The sequence below is a fragment of the Sciurus vulgaris genome, assembly GCF_902686455.1.
Source record: "Sciurus vulgaris genome assembly, chromosome: 4".
NCBI lineage: Eukaryota > Metazoa > Chordata > Mammalia > Rodentia > Sciuridae > Sciurus > Sciurus vulgaris.
In genome coordinates this window covers 157,354,171-157,372,741 of record NC_136464.1, presented here as the reverse complement: position 1 = coordinate 157,372,741, position 18,571 = coordinate 157,354,171, and the positions used below count along the sequence as shown (strand labels likewise).

The window sequence follows — 18,571 nt, the reverse complement described above, 5'->3', positions numbered from 1 at the left end:
GGAAAAGAAAATTGAGACTTGAGTTTGATGGGGTACTAGAATCTCCGAGGGCCGAGCCCAAAATGTTATATCCTTCAGGCGACCATTGAGGGGTCACCCAAAGGACCATTTGACCACCTGCCTGGGAAAGCTGTGGTGTGAGATGGGAGGAGTCCAGTGTGTGAACCAGGTCACCATTCGACCTTATGAATCCTGGATCATTTCCCAGCCATAACTCTGTTAGATAAACACAACTTTAAGGGAAAAGAAGTTCATCTGTCAAAAGTCCAGTTTCCTCCAAACAAAATTAAATAGCTGATTATAACAGGTCTCTACTAAGGCTGTTGGGATGTGCCCACATCAGGTCAGCACATTTCCATTTACTGTGATGTTTGGTTTCCTCATAGCCAAAGCTGGAGAGTGTAGAGCCTTCTTAGGACAACACCACAGAATCCATCTACACTAACATTGGTCATGGGCCTGAGACTGTACCTTACATTGAAAGTTCAGTATCTGTAAAATATAATGTTTGATATGACAGAGACATTTGGTATATATGTTAGGAAAACAGACCGAAGTCCAGTTCTTACTCCCCCGCAAATAGAGCAAAAGCTATATCTCTGACCTGCTGATTTGGTTATTTAGACCCGGATTGAAATTTGCCAATAAATTCAGGGAAGCAGAACCTTACATGATTCCTGCTCCAAAATGCCTGTTTCTTTAGCATTCCTTATTCTACTGTCACCCCAGGGACTGATCATTTCTCAATTTGAGTTTTATCCCTGATGTGTGAGGTTTTCCACGTAATTTTGACCAGTACAGACCTAACATGTTCTTATTCCTGCCACATACATGCTTCAGAAATACCTGGGGAACCAAGTTGGAAATAAAAAACTTTGGGAAATATTTCTACCAGGAGGAGAGTCTCTGCTTCACAGGGCTGTTCAAACCAGAGCTTCAGCTACATTATACTGCACTGGCTAACGTGTGCTTTCCCTTTGTAAGGTGCAAAGGGCAATTCATGTATTGCCAGAAGGTTCTATTCAATACTGCTTAGAGAGTCCTTCTGTGAAGGCTTTTACTCTGATAATCACAGGACTATTTCTCAGTAACTAGGAAAGGAACCTTCTATTTGTTACACTTAGAAAATGTGGTTAGTCTCTGCTGAATCATAGATAAAATGATGCCCTATAAATTTTCAAGCCTGAGATTTGCTTTTTGCTTCAATATGATACAGTGGGTAGTAATGAGAAAATATCTAATTTCTAGATATGCTTTAAACTTGATTATGTGTCAGCAAGCTTTAGAGGGAAGCACTGAATTTTGTATTTTCTATTTGAATTTGTATTTTCTATTTCAATACTTTGCCTTTTTCTATTTCATTATTCCCTTTACTATGATGAAAATGTAGTGTTAAACAAGAGAATTCTAGGGAGCCAGGCCATGAAGAACAAATGGAAGAGACCCAGAAGAGAGGGGCTGTACAACATAGAAAGCTTAAAGGAGATTAGGAAGTGAGCTAGGAATCAGTATGCACTCTACCAGGCTGGTGATGGGAGGAACAGCAGGTGGGGAGAAGTGAACAGTCAAGGGTCCTTCTAGAAAAACTTTTAGAGCTGAAAACTCTGTTTTGGCAGTGGGATGGGGCTAAGCTAGACTGGGAGAGGCAGGGGTTTTCATTTCATTTTTTTCCTAAACAAAAGCAACACTGATAATTGATAAGGAATTGAAATATTAAAATCTTATTCATAAACAAATCTGAAAAATCAAATCTTAACCAAAACCCAGATAGTCAACCAGTCAATAGGCTATTTATTTGTTTGTTTTTTGTTTTTAAATGGGTAGGCATTTAGCTTTTAGGTCTGAGAATCAAACAACAACAAAAATTGCAGAGTAACTCTAAAACACACCCAAGCCTCAACTCCTTGAGCCATGGCTCCCCATGCTTAATTACCATCTATTTACTAAGTTCCCCTCAAACACATGACATCTTTTCCATTCTCCTATAAGACCCAACTATATGCTACCTTCCAAAGACAATTGATGTCTCAGTTTAAGGGCAAAACAAATCTTATTTACTGATCAGTGATGAACAAAATTACCTGGCACAATTAACCACTCTCAAATTTGATTTTGCCTATGAAATTGATTTGGAGGCTCTTGCAATTTCTATTGATCCCTTACAGTCCCTACTAATACCTACCAGCCAAACATTAATATTTTCCCCAGGGCTCTTGCAGTGGCCCATATAGGAAAATTAAAAAGGAATCATATTGCCAATGTCATCATTTCACAAAGATTTACCTAATGAGATTTAAATGACATTTGAGGAAAAAAGTATGAAAATCTCCTTTTTAATGTGTTCTTGTTAGCCAGCATCATATTACATAAAAGCACTAAGAGCTATTAAAATCACATTTTAACAATTTTATTTGTTCTCCATTTAACCATTACTTGCCCTTGTAGTAGCTTCAGGGTTACAAGGCAAAGAATCAACTCATTACTGCTTTCTTGTTGAAAACCTGAGTTATGATGTGAACTAGAGAATGCCACTGAACAGAGGAGCCTGCAGATCTCTATGAATGTTACTGTGCTATAGTAGTCCTCCTGTATATATGGAGTATGGTCTAAGACTCCCAGTGGATGCCAGAAACCTATATCAAACCCTATATGAGACATGGTATACACTATGCTTTTTGATCTGATGACTGACATGCCTACTAAGTGACTAACAGGCAGGTAGCTTATACAGCATGAATGCACTTGGACCAAAGGCTAATTCACATCCCAAGTGGAAAAGAACAGGACAGTGCAGGACAGCATGAGACTGACCTCATGGTATCAGAATAGTGTAGAATTTTAAACAAATGAATTGTTTATTTATGGCCTCTTCCATTTAACATTTTCTGACCTAGACTGTGAATAAATGAAATTGTGGATAAGGAGCAGGGACTATTGTACTTTGCTGAGGAAAATGCAATACATTTGGCTGATTATTATGACAACATTTTAAAAGAAGTTTTATAATTAGTTATTCCATTTTGGCCTGTAGTAGGTATCTGTTTTTGCCTTTTCAGCATTCTTCCCTATTTCTGATAACAGAATTTCTCTGTGTGAGGAGCATCTTCTGTGTGGGTTAAGTGGGGTTAAGAGCTCTTGCCTCCAATCACATACCTATCCTATGACCGTTACCCACATGAGGATGTCCTGCTTCTAAACAGCATCTCTTTGCCTTTAGTCTATGGAGATTGAGGAAGTTTGGAACCTTAGGTCAATAGTCATTTGGGAATGAAACCAACTGGCTGGAAGTGAGACACATAGTTTTTCACTTGGTGGCTTGATCTGCATATAAACCAAGCAAACCTTTCACTGGTTTACTCACAAATTCGGTAGGTGGTTTGGTGCTAGGCACAATTTCCTGCTACTTATCTGCCATTTCACTTGAGGTAAAGTCAGTTTTGCCTCAGTTGCCTTTACCTAAACCTGGATACAAATTTACTGCATTCAATTTAAATCCTTATCTGATTGACAGCCAGTTCCTTAGAATATAATGTGAAACTGATTGACAACAGTTGCTCAGAAAATGACATTACCTTTGTTCAGAGACAGATTTGGTAAGGAGGCTAACTCACTGGTGCCTGCGGGAGGGGGACATTCCTATGGGCATGAGAACAAAGCCACTATGGAAACAAACCCTGGCCTATGATATGTTTTTACAAAGTATTATCATGTTTCTTAATTATACATGTTCAGTTTTAACTTATAAAAAATTCTGAAAGTCACAATAAAAGAAAAAAGTCAACTCTTGTCCCATTACTAACACATAATTTGATGTATGTTATTTGTCAAAGTGGTAATATGGTAATAATATCTTAGGATGACTGCTTTTTCTTTTTTTACATAGTATGAATATTTTCCCATACAATGACACTGTTTATAAAAATGGGAAATTTACTTTGTTTTGGGAATGATGCTTATTTTTTAAATGCTTGATTTTTAAATAGCACCAAACCTTATTTCACTGCTGGGAGGGTGTAACATCAAGGTAACCAAGATAAAACACTTAAGTAAGACCTTCTCAGTGCAGTCTGAAAAGGGAGAAGACTGAAAGTTCAAGTGAGTTAGAGATTTACACCCTGTTTCTTTAAAGAAATGTTAATTTAGTGATTTGGATGTGAACAATTGAATGCACAAGGCTCAGGAGGGCCTCCTCAGTCGAGTAAGGAGTTATATTGAGCACAGAAAATTTGCAGGCCAGGTTTGCAAGCTGTGTCTCAAGTTACAATCTCATTGTATTTTTAAACTGGTGCTTCTGGTATGCTTCAGAACAGTGTGTTCTCCTAGCTGAGCATTTAAGTACATTTTGGTTTATATTATTCTCTGCATAGCAAATACATGCTTCCACAGATAACCCAAAGGTATTGGGTATTCTTTCTAAATGACCAAAAATTCCAATTAGGGCCAAATTAAAATTTATTATCATGGGACATTTAGTTGGCTAGAAGGAGTCTGCTTTACTGTGAAAGTTTATGCAATCATTATATAGGCATATGTTGTTTTTACAAATTTTGAATTTTCAAGGTCAAACTGGCTCCAATTTAAGTAGGTCTTTCTGAAAACATGTTCATTAAAAGTACTCAAGAGAAGTGGGGGTGGCCGTGGGGGAAGGAAGCAACCTGATCTTCATGTGATTTAGAAAAGTAGGCTTGGGAAGGGTGTTTTGTTTTTTCATTTGAACAGGTTCTTGGTGGGCACTCTATTTCTGAAAGATGACAGGTATGAGCATGGCAAAGTGACTCAGCCACCACAAGATGTCTGCAGTGGATGCAATTACTACCATTAAAGTATATCAAAGGTATTAACATTTCAACAGGATCATGGTTGTTGGTTTAGGATAATTCATATGGATGAGTTAGCTTCATTATTAAGGCAAATGAAACCTTTGTCTTGAGAGAGAATTTCTCAAGCCAAGTCCCTATTTATAGATGGTATATTTCCTTGGCCAGACCTAGACCAGTTTTGTGACATCAATGCCAGGGTATCCATCCTATCTACATAAGGTATGAATGGTGCAGTCATTACTGTTATACAGAACCTTACACTACACCATGAACCTTCTCCCCAGAGAGTTTCATAGTTTTAATTATAGGTAGGGTGCACCATTAGCCTTTTCACAGTAATAGACTTTGATTTAGATTCCATGGCCTGATGGAATATATAAATAGTTACACTTTTTAAAATTAGATATCTTTTGTTTTGATGTGTAAAAGTCCTGAATAAATTTTAAACGTATGCTAAGTATAATTTTTTTCCTAACATGCATAACATTTTTTTCATGCTATTCTAAGTTCCTAAAAGGAGCTAAAATACAAGTTATTTAGAATAAATTTAATATTATCAACCACTGAATATTCAAAACATTGAGCCAACTTATAAACTGCCATCTTATTTCTCCATAATTTGAAGCAACTTTTTTATTATTATTTTTTGTAGGGGGTGGCTGGGTAGGAGGGATTGAATCAGGGGCACTCAACCACTGAGCCCCATCCCCAGCCCTATTTTGTATTTTATTTAGAGACAGGGTCTCACTGAATTGCTTAGTGCCTTGCTGTTGCTGAGGCTGGCTTTGAACTCCTGATTCTCCTGCCTCAGCCTCCTGAGTCGCTGGGATTTTAGGTGTGCGCCACTATGCCCGGCTGCAACATTTTTCTTGATGCATGGTAAAATATCTTATTGTCAGCAAGTATATAACTATAGGAAGAAGAAATGTGGAAGAGGCATATATGCATATTTCACTATGACACCTAATTGCATTCAGTTAAGACAGAGATGCATGGCTGGGTAATGTATATTTCTCTCCCCATAGCAAGAATCACAGACACACTGAGACATAATACACCATCAACAATTCTTAACATTAGTCTTACTTCTCAGGCCTTCAGGTATCTTCTATGAGCTGAATTCACAGCAAATCTGGTCACTTAAATAATATCTACTAGAGTGAAAGAGTAGCAAGCAAACTCTATGAAGTAGGCTAATTCCTACACACTCAAGGGTTTTTTCAATCATTCTTTTTCAGCCTGATTGGGAAAATAATGCGTGTGTATGTGTGTGTGCATATGTGTATGAAATACATAACATAGGGGTATATGTCATATACATGTAAATATACAAATCAAATCTTATATGTATCTTATATAAATTATTACATTTATAATTAAAACATGATATATATATTTTCTTAAACATATATATATATACATATTTTTTTTTCTTATGTGTTTCCAATGATGCCCTTCTCTTTCTAGTACCCATGTGACTCATAGTGCTTCTCTGACTGGGAGGCAAATAATTCTCACCCCACTTATATCAGGCTTGGCCACAGGATCACTTTACCCAATGAAATGTGAGTATAAGTAATGTTTGCTAATTTCAAGCAAACACTTCAGGGCCATCTCCTACTTGTACCAGCTTTCCTGTTTTTGTCCCTTTATCATGAAGCTAGCATGTCTCAGTTGAGGCTATCCCTTGAGCTTGACCACACGAGGGACAGAGCCACAACAGAAAAGCCGCTGACATAGAATGTGAATAAGAAATAGACTTCCATCATTTTATACCACCACAATGTGGGGAGGGAGTCTGTAGAGGGGCATGATCTGGAGTAAGCCAATTTAACACAGCTGCCAGCTATTCATTCCATAGGTGAAGCATATAGAAGACACTATGTGCCTTTATTTAAACTTGAAACTATTGGTGCATGTTTGTTAGTGTGGCATAGATTAACACAGACTCAGTATATTATTTCTGCCTGGAATTATGCTTCCTTACCTACAGACAGTATGTGGCTTATACAAATTCAGAAAATGTAAACAATCCTTTCATGCTCCTCTCTTATGTGCACCCCCTCACTTGCACCACAGAAACCAAAAGTCCAGTTGCAATTGAACAGGAAACTCCTCAGAAATGTAAACATTAATCTCCACACCCATACTCCTAGTAGTATTTAAGAAGAAAAAAAAAATTCAACCCCCCCCACTTCAATCAATATCAAAGAAAAAGGAAGAAAATATATGCTCTTGTAGCCAAATAGTTTCTGACCAGATTGTTTTGACTAAAGTTTTCCATGAGGCAGAGTAGTACTTTATTCTCCCCTTTCATTTGGTACAGATTGTTCCCATCAGGCGCTTGTGGTATTTCTCAGGGAGGCTATATGCATACACAAGTGCATGAACATCCCAAGCTTTTGGAAGTTGTGGAGCCTCTGCCTACCACTAACTCTCAAGAGATTCTCAAGATGGACTGTTAAGCAACTGAAATGCAAGGCTGGGGACCAGAGAAATGATTCAGACAATTAGAAAGGACCAGGATTTGTGGGAATTGGCTGACATGCCTCCATGTTGGCCTACCCAGACAATAGTCTCTAGTAGTAACCCTTCTTGAAGCAAGAGCATTAGAGTCTGCAAATGCTCTCTCTCTAATTCATTTTCTCTGGCTTCTTTTGGCAAGGTGAAGAATGAGAGTCCATGGTGGCTGGCTTGGTGTTGACACTCAGGAGCAGAAACTCTAAGTTCCACAAGGAAACTTTAACTTCACAAGTTCCAGCATCTGCAGGGCCCTTGTGAATTCACCCTTTATCACACTGATCTCTTGCCTGGGAAAAAGCAATCACCTTGAACAAACTCTACCACTACCAGGAAGTCAGGTGTTTTTTTTTTTTTTTTTTTTTTAACTTCTGGGAGGTATTCTTCCATTCAACATTGCTTTAAGACTTTTATTTTTTAATGTTAAAAAATCATGAATGGTTTTAGGGACTGAAACTCTTCTGTGCCTCCTTCCAAATATGTGAATGTCTGCTCAACTCTTATAGTTCTGGATACCTGGATACTCTAAATAAATCAGAAACTTCCATCATTTCAGGGAAAACCTTGCTATGTAGGCAAAAAGAAGGAATACAGAGTCTGTTAGAATAAAGTGCTTCCAAGAATCCAGCAAGTCCCTTCAATTCTTTCCCTCCTAGGGCTGGCATGGCAAGATAGGACTTGACTAGAGCTTTTGAAGAGGGTTTGCATTTGATTTCTGTGTGATCATAATATACCTAATCAATCAAAACTAATTTTTGCTTAATTTAATCCCAAGGAAACATCTGAATAACACAGGAACACTTTTATTATCTGACTACATATAAAAACCTGATATTACATATTTATGTATTTTCTTTTATTTCTTGGTACTGATTCAGATTGCAAATGAAATATTTGCTGGAAAATTTTCAACATGTCTTTGCCAGTTTTTTGAAATGCTTTCTAGTTGTCTGCTGAATGAAGATGGCATTGACTCTGTGAATGATTTTCTAAACATACACCATATCCCAGAAAGAAAAGGGTCTTATTCAAGAAATTAAGTTATGAGTAGTTTTCAGCTACTGATTTATTTTTCTCCCTATTTTTTAAGGCCAAAGAGATTGCTAAGCTTAGAGGCTTGCTCACTTAAGTAATGGAATTTTTATTTTGCAATTTGTTAATAGATATTGACATATATTCCTTACAGAAGGAAATAAAAAATGAGATCAGGTAATTCAAAGAGCTCAAGCTAATGGTGGTGAAGGAATTCAAGCTCTCTGCTGAAGATGCGGGAAACTGTTGGACCCAACAGACATGATTCATTCATGACTTGTGTCATGCTGGCATCTAATCATATGGCATACTGATATTAAAGTCAACTGAGGTAGCCTATGCAACAAATGTAGAGCATTAATCTCCAGGATACATAAAGAACCGAAAAAAACTCAACACCAAAAAACAAATCCCAAACAATAAATGGGCTACAGAACTGAACAGACACTTCACAGAGGAAGATATATAACTGATCAACAAATACATGAAGAAATGTTTAACATCTCTAGCAATTCGACAAATGCAAATCAAAACTACTCCAAGATTTCATCTCACTCCAGTCAGAATGGCAATTATCAAGAATACATGCAACAAAAAGTTTTGGTGAGGATGTGGGGAAAAGGTACACTCATACATTGCTGGGATGGGACTGCAAATGGGTGCAACCACTCTGGAAAACAGTATGGAGATTCCTCAGAAAACTTGGACTGGAACCACCATTTGACTCAGCTATCCCACTCCTCAATTTATACCCGAAGGACTTAAAATCAGCATACTACAGTGACGCAACCACATCAATGTTATAGCAGCTCAATTCACAATAGCCAAACTGTGGAACCAACCTAATGCTCTTCAACAGATGAATGGATAAAGAAAACGTGGTATATATACACAATGGAATATTACTCAGTCATAAAGAAGAATGAAATGATGGTATCTGCAGGTAAATGGATGGAGTTGGAGAATGTCATGCTAAGTAAAATAAGCCAAACCCAAAAAACCAAAGGCTGACTGCTTTCTCTGCTATGCAGAAGCTAATTTACAATGGGTGGAGTGGTAGGGTATGGAAAAATAGAGTTACTTTGGATTAGGCAGAGGGGAATGAAGGGAGGGAAGGGGTATGGGGATAGGAAGGATAATAGGATGAACTGGACATTATTACCCTATGTACATATATGACTACATGACTGGTATGATTCTACATCATGTACAACCAGAAGAATGAGATGTTATACTCCATTTGTGTATGATGTGTCAAAATGCATTCTACTATCATGTATAACTAATTAGAACAAATAAAAAATTACTTAAGCTATAAAATGTTTTAAAAGTTTAAAATACAATAGAAGTTCAATTTGTATGGTAGGTAACTCTGAATTCTAAGAAATTCTTTAGGTCTTAATAATCATTACTCCAAAATCTTGATTGGGCCTCTTCAAAAAGATCTTCCCTTCCTTCCTTACCTCTCTCCCTCCTTCCTTTCTTCCTTCCTTCCTTCCTTCAGTACTAGGGATTGAACCCAGGGGCACTTGACAACTGAACCATATCCCTGGCCTTTTTTTTTTTATTTTTTAAAGATAGGGTCTCACTAAGTTGCTTAGGGCCGAGCTAAGTTGCTGAGGCTGGCGTTGAACTTGCAATCCTTCTGCCTCAGTTGCTGGGATTACAAGTGTATGCCACTCTTCCAAGCTTGGTGCTATTCAAAAATTAAGTTGAGAATGAAATAGAAAACAGCAGGTGTATATTTCATGTGAACATACAACTACTTCTTATTGGAGGTATAATATGAATATAATTGAATTTTATATCTAGTTTTGGGAGACATAACAATTTTATTAATATGGTCAACATGCTGGTCTTGGATAATAGGCTTGTGCCAATACTCACTCAGTTCAGGTATAAAATGAGTTATAAAAGGATAATTTTCCCTAAGAACAGACTTAAGGAGAAAGTGACTTCACATTCCTCATTAAGTGAAATCTTAGAAATAGAGGAGTAGCAAAATCTACACTTGAGATTTACTTATGCATACATATTCCAACCAAGGCTTAGTTTATTCATAAAAAGAGAGAACAAAAATCAGCAATTTGAAAGTGCTACCAAGGATCCATTTTTTTTCTTTTTCTCTTCCTTTTGTAGTGCTGGGGACTAAATCCTCCACATGTGAGGCAAGTGCTACACCATTAAACCACATCCCCAGCCCACCAAAGATTCTTTTGTTACTTGAGTACCAACACATGGGCACTATTGCAACATTTTGGTGATGCTAATTACAGGATGACCCTAAACACTGGATAGTGTACAGGCTTCAAATAGATCCAACTCAAGACCTCCCAGCAAGGGACAGCACTAGATTTCAGCTGCATTCAAGTAAGGCAATGTGACAAACAATAAAGTTGTCAAGTAAAGACACTACACTTATTTATTTTCTAATCAAATATATGGTTGGCTGTTTATATCCCTCAGTTCCACAGCTGCTGGATTCAACCAACCTCAGATCAAAAAATTCATAAAAATAAATTGTCTATACTGAACTTGTATAGTTTTCCTCTTGTCATTACTCATTATTCCCCAAACAATACAGTATAACAACTATTTACAGTGTTTACATTACATTAGGTGTTATTAAGTCATTAAATGATGATTTAAACTGTGCAGGATGATATTCCTAGGTTATATGCAAATATTGCACCATTTTCTACAAGGGACTTGAACATTCATGGATCTAAGTGTTTGCAGGGGTATATCTTGGAATCAATTCCCTTATGATATCAAAGGAGGACTGTAATTTAGGTTTCTGATTTTGAGTAAAAAGATAAAAGAAAATAGAAAAAAAAAAAAAAAAAAGGAAGGGGAAAAATCCCCCTGAAGATGAGCTTCTAGTTGGCATACATAGTCTCTCATTCTTTTATTATGAAAATGTGTACATGTATCTAGTCTAAGTATACTATCTACTTTATATGATCTTTAAATAAATTTTCACTTGACAATGCCAACAGATGTCCTTTCAAACATTTTAGATGACTGAATAGATTCCTACTGTCATTACTTTAAAAAATCATCTTCTTTTTATCAATCAAGAATTCTATAATCATGGGCTAAAAATAATCCACTTCTCTGGAGACTTTCATTCTAAATGAAGAATTTCTTCAGAATGTGCATCCTGGTGAATTTATTTCAGGGACTACTTCTGAGTTGACATTTCTCATGTTATTTTACATTCTGGATTAAGACACATCTCATATGGTTTTGATTTATATTCTCAGCAAACTTCAAAAAGGAAATTCCAAGTGGAAGTTTATTCATACACCAGAACTATGTTTAAATGATGCTACAGGGATGTCTTAAACTAACACAGGCCAGGAAGTTCAAAGTCAAGGTTAGATCCTGGACCATGTTCCCACCTCTTACTTCTTGGACCTCTTAGGTATTTGGAGACTGGAGATTTTATGTAACAGCTGTTCCACTTGTCTTTGACCTCCTGCATATATATTTAGTCAATTTCAAAGATGCATTACACTTTATGTAACAAACTGGTATTTCCTGAGTACTGAAGTTCCAAGTTTGTACTTGAAAAACAAAACAAACACCCTAGATAAAGAAAAACGTTCACACCTTGTTTTAATGACTAGATGAATATTTGTTGTCTATATGATTCTTCAAATCATTTAAATAATCAAAAGCACAATGTAAACCAAATTTGTAAATACCAGTAAATTTGCCAAAAGTACAACTTCAGATAAATTTATTTTTATGCAAAGTAAATATTATTTCTACAAAGAGAAGTTTTTTAAATTTTAAAATTTTTTATATTTTGGTACTGTGGATTTAACCCAGAGGCACTTGACCACTGAGCTATATCCCAGTCACCCACCCCCTCCCCTTTATAAAAAAAAAAATATTTTGAGACAGGATCTTGCTAAGCTGCTTAGGGCCTTACCAAGTTGCTGAGAGTAGCCCAAAGGGGAGTTTTAAATGTAGATGTATTCTAATTTAACTTTGCTCTTAACTAATGGCATATCTAGTACTTAAATATAACTCTAGTCTTTTCTCTTATTGAATACAAATACTTGGTTTTACATATTAACTTTTAAAAGGGAACCTGTCAGTTTATCTAGAAAATGTTTCTGTATTTGAAGGCATAATAAGTGCACTATTTGGATATAAGAAAAGCAACACATAAATAAAATGATTAGAAGCAAGGGCCAGTCTTATTTCCCTTTGCAAAGTTGGATAGATCAGCTTCAGCAGGCCTACTTTTCATCTATTAAATGGGGCTAAACAATAGTACATAACTCAGAGAGTTGTCATAAGAATTAAATGATCACACACTGTAATGTGATTAGATACACACCTAGAGTATCATATGCTACTCCTACTACAGTAAAGGTGCTTATTCTTATTTTTCTCTAATAGAAAATAGTGGTTCTCCTGGCCTCTGATACTTCCCACTCAGTTCTTCTTCATTTGACCTTTAGATATAGAGGGATCAGTCTATTTATTTATTTAAGAGACATCTATTTGGTGCCCCTGATGTGAAAGCCTACTATTAAGCACTGTGGGAGAATGCAAGGCTGTGGACAGCCAGGTCCTGCCCTGTAGGTCTCTAAGTTGAGGAAGAAAAGCAAAAGTCTAGGCTTTACTAGCTCTCCAGAGAAGGACAATGTCCCCTATAGTTGGTAGCAAGAGGGGGCATTTTTGATAAGGTGAGCAGCAACAGCCTGGCAGATGATGAAAGATTTGAGCCAAATGGTTTAGCCAAATGGTTCTCTGTAGACAACCCTTTTCCACCCACTGACTGTTCTGTAGCTGAATTCTTGTGAACCCTCTGCCTTCCTGGCAGTAGATTCTTCAGTTCTTGCATCTATGCCTGCAGGAGAACCTTGGGGTTATGTGTGCCCATCAACCTGCATCCAGAGTCTTCTTATGACAAATATCTAACAGGCAATTCATTTTTACAAAACATTTTGTTACACTCTTTCTGTTAAATGATGCTCTACAATGCAGCAAGCCATGCTTCCACACCATGCTATTTAACACAATGCTGTGAGAGTCATAAATGAAATGTGACACTTTGAAAATGGCAATAAGGGCCTTATCCTAAAAGGCTGTTACTTCTGGGATATGAACACTAGGCTGAGGAAGACAGTTTTGTGATTATAGTTTACAATGTGCTCACCAGTTAATAAGTAAAATATTAGCCATTCTGTGCCTGATATGTGAAGATTCCAAGGTCAAAGATGTGTTAAAACATAACTAAACATAGCAGAACCTTGGGAAAGAAATCTGTATCAGACATGTGGGCTTCATTAAGGGAAATATTTTCAGAAGGTTATTTTTCCACACTATTAGGAAAAGAAACCTGAAAAAATAAGTAAATTGTGAGTGAAGGATATGGGCTTCCTGTGGATTAGTGACTGGGAGAAGTTGGGGGTGTAATGGTGGAGCCCAAGGTCACTGACCTCCAAATGTCATGAATGTTCAAGGTAGGCTTCCTGCCAAGGTCACTCTCATTATTAAAAACATCCTAGGTGTGTATTCAGGGATCTGCTTCGTGGGAAAGAAACTGGAAAAGTCATTCAGATACTTCAAATCACTTACATTAAAAAGCAAAGACATATTTTGCTCTTATGCATAAAATGATAATTAAAGTCTATGACTGCTCAAAGTGTCCCTAATGCTAAACAGAAAATTTAGTCCTCCTTGAATCTTGTTTTTAAAATAAAGAAAAAGAAAATATTGATACATAATTAAAAAAAAAAAAGATGAACTTTGTCCTGCTCAAACTAGTACATGGTGTCGGGGTTCTTAACCTGGGCTTTTTGTGTAGAATTCAGGGTCCCAGGAGCCCTTTGTACACAAACATTGCTGCATATGAGCTGCTTTTCCGCTTGGGGTAATTTAGCTTTTATCAAATGGCATGCTTATTCTACTGCTTATTCTACCTCCAAGGTACTCATATTTAGCCCAAAAAGAAAACTTTATAAAATGAGAAGGCTTAAAAAAGTGTCAGTTTTCTTCTGCTCTGTTCCCTGTGGATTATCAGATTTTGAATTTAGAACAGAAAGATAAATAATCTCTCTCTCTCTTTCACACACACACACACACACACACACACACATACAGACATAGACACATGTATACTGGTGGCACATGTATTCTGTAACTGTGTACTAGGTAAAACTGCAAAAATCTTTGAATAAATATGCAGATTTTGCATCTTCTTAAATTATTACATTTCAGATACACATTACCAGATTGGAAGCCAGATTGCATCTTTACATCTCCTGTTCTTAGTCGAAAGCCTTGCAAATGGTGATCATTTAGTGAACGTTGACTAAATGCATGAAAAATTATATTAAGAGGAAAATATTTATAGATCTGTAGGCCAATAAACTCCAAACATCTCTCAGATATTCAGGTCCCTCCAAACTCACAGGACTGTTTTCAATATGGACAAATGTGAAAGAACTTTGTAAATTGTAAAGCACTCAATGAAAATACATGAAATGAAATACATAAGTGAAATCACAACATCATTCCAATTTTGGTTTCACCTCTAGATACATGCTTATGGATATCCTTGGGCAGGAGAGTCTTTGCATATCTTGATGTCATTTCTTTTCTCTGAAGGGCAAGACATTTGACACTGTCCTGGCATTGACTGAGACAATCATTTCTGTTGGCTCTGATCCCAATTTCCTGTCTCTCTATATCCAAATCCTTGGAAATCCCAAGCATACAGAGAACTGCAAGATTTAGTCTTAAAAAAAAATAACAGCAAGAAAAGATTGTCCTGTTTTCTCATAAAGAAATCAGTCTACCTTTTTAAGATGGTCAAACTGACTGCAATATTGTCATACTTGAAAATAATTCATAGTTGTGTAACAATAATAGAAAAAGAATTCCACAATGCTTTCAAATGTTCTGACCACATTTCTTTATTGTGGTCAATATAAGAAATACATTGCATATAGTGTGAATATGCACACATACCCACACATGCACACTTACATATACATAGGCTGAAACAAAGTTTCACGAAGTAATAGTTTATTATTGCATATATTTTATATATGCAAACCCATCTGACATTTCCTGTCCAATCCTTTCCCATAAAAAATTGCTAGCTGATTTTTTACTCTCCCAGTTTAAAGAATATGGCTTTAGATAACATTTGTTTACATGAGAAGCATCTGGTTAAAATAATAATAATGAATAAGCTGAAGAGAGTTCTGAGTCTGATACCTGGGGCATCTTCCTCCCCTATTTTTGTTCCCCATATTATCATAACAAAGCACTAGGACCTCCTGAATCTGCCTCTTAAATATATTTTTCAATCTCCTAGTCTCCTCCCTAACTCCACTCCTTCCATCTTGGTTTAGATTCTCATCCTGCCCCTAGGAATACTGCAACAGTCCTAACAGGTCTCCTTACATCAGTTCTTACATCAATCCCTCCTTGCATCTCTAAAATTCAATTTATGATCATTCTGAAAGCTCCTTCATGCCTCCCTGTCATCTACAGAATGAAGTGCGAGCCCACCACTGTGGCCTGCAGTGCCTCCATGCCAGCTTCTGAGAGTTCATATCCAGCTGTGCAGCACCATCTGGAGCTCCCCAGCCCAGGCTGCTGTTCTACATCCTGTGCTTGTGCTCTGGCTGCTTACTTGTCCTTCATCTTTTCATCTGTCACATTGTTTCTACATTTTTGCTCCTTGCTTACTATCATTTATCTTCTACTATGATTCAGCTTAGACATCATCTTCTGAATCCCAGGTTGGCCTGGCTCTTCTCTGGGTTTTTGTACATCTATTACAGTTCTTATGAGATTATCCTGGAATGTTCTCATTGCATGTCTGCCTCCCCCATGGGATCACAAGCTTTTCAAGGGCTGAGGTTTTCTTAGTCACTTTTTGTACCACAAGTACTGGCAGCACACAAGGAGCCTGAGTGTTCTCCATGCATGCTGAATTGAGGAGGAGCTGGGAAGTGCCTTCCTTGCACTGCATTTATCTCCAACCAGAATGGATGGTGGCCCTTCAACTTACTTCTGGAAAAGGACCTTCAAAATACTTCTGGTCAAAAGATTTTGGAGAAGGAATACTGTAACCCCTGAAAGCTCTCGCTTGCTTTCTTTTTCCTTTCCTGGTTTGATTTAAGGAAGCAGAGGAACACGTGCCAGGTTTCATAGCTTTCTTTTCCACTCTGTTTGAGAAGTCTGCTGCTACTGTTGCTGGGGCTGAGGTTGGGCTGAGTGCCAGGCCCCAGTCTTAATCAATAACAAATCAATGACATGAAATTTGCAGCCTAGAGGTTTTCCAGATGTGGTTTGGAACAGCGATGGGAAGTCAGATTTGGTCCAGAGGCATTTCCAGCCTAGAAGGCCTGGGAAAAGGAGGGCAGTTCTGGTGACAAGCAAAGGATTAGGTCCTCTTTGGGAGGATCTGAGGCCTAGTTCAGTCTAGACTGCCCACATCTCCCAGGATGTGCCCTGGAGGAAATCCAACTCCCCCAGGCTGCCCCATTCCTACCTCTCAGGCAGTCAGTAATTCAGTCCATGATGGCCTCCCTGAGGAAGTAGAGATGTGGGATGCTTTTAATTAGAGTAATGCCTCCCATCCCTTGCAACATAACCACATTCAGTTAAGATTATTTTGATTTTTAGGAGCAAGGGAAAATGTGTGATGTAATAGGCCACTGAACCAGCTAGGCCTGCTTAGGAGATCCTCCACTTTGCTTAGACAAAGCTTTTCTTGAAGGTATAGCTTGTTGAACATCTCCTTCAAAAGAAGCCTTCTCTCAATCTTCTAGCACCTCTGGGGTCACCCTACTCTATGACCCCTTGCCATCTTGAATTGTCATTTGATTTGTTCTCTGTGACTGGAACTTCTGTCTCTGTAGACCAGAAGTCTGAGCATAGTGAATTAACCAAAAATAGGGGCTCAATACAGGGTTTGATGGTTGTAGTAATTGTGGCTATTATTAACACTTAGTAAAACAAGCTCGTATGTGAATATGACTGTGTGTGATTGAAGATGCCAGTTGCTAATTTCTAAAGAGAGAAAAGTGACAGACCTGAGAGAAAGGAATGGACATCCTTAACAGATAAAAAAAGGCAGGGACCCCTACTGTAGGGATCCCTGGACGACCCTTGTTACATCCTAAAGCCTCAGTCTCCTCATCTGCAAAATGTGTATAATGTTGTATATACTCTTCAGAGAAGTTGTAAGGATGTAAGAAACTCCAAAAGAAGAAGGATTTTGGTTTAGTACTTCAATTCTGGTTCTCTGGCACAGGGCTGTGGATTTTACTTTGTGTTACATCTGTTGAACAAAATGAATTTATGTATATTGACATAGAGTAGGCTGTTAGAAGTTGAAGCTATGACTCTTAACTGAAATGAGTACTTTTCACCTTTTTCTACTGACATACCTGAACATAAAAGTCTACCCCCAATGAATTTATTTGACATTTTCTTCTACACATAGATGGAATATAACACACTCACACTCATTTTAATATATATATATATATATATATATATATATATATATATATATATATATATACCTTTCCTTCAAATTTAAGAAACACTGATACTTCAAGAAGATGCACTATCCTTTATCTTCTGAAGACTCCTGGGCATTCTGCCTCATTGAAGAAGCTCAGATGTAAATTTAAAAGACAAATCTCACTTTTAGAGAGATGACCTATTTATCTATTTTTTATAACAGTTTCCCCATGTACCAGGCAAATTCTAACTCCATTCAGGCCCAGAAGACAGTATGGCAGAGCCAGAAGTCTGACTTGAAAGAACCGGGAGACACACAGACAATGGATGCTGATGTTGGTTAAGCTTAAGATCAAAGGATGAAGGCAGAATCTCTGCTCAGCAACATAAAGTGGCTTGAAAATACAGATATTCTCAAATATATTTCCATAAACTAGCAAGAGATCTCATGTGCACTTTATTCAAGAATGCAATTGATATCATGCAAAGAGATAACTTCAGAGCTAGAACCCAGATCTGATCACTAACGCTCCTGCTTAGAATCCTTCACAGTTCTGAACACCCTTTGAAGTAAAATCCAAATGCCCTCAGAAGGCGTACAATTCTTGAGTTCAGCACAGGTTGGGCATGTTGTTCTGTATCCACATGCCCTGGATGCCAGTGATGCTACCTAGTAATGTTTAACA

General features: G+C 37.4%; 1 protein-coding gene across 1 annotated transcript in view; it reads right to left on the bottom strand.

The window, feature by feature from the left end:
* Positions 1 to 18,571, bottom strand: part of STARD13 (StAR related lipid transfer domain containing 13) — a 415,422-nt gene that overhangs the window by 69,728 nt on the left and 327,123 nt on the right.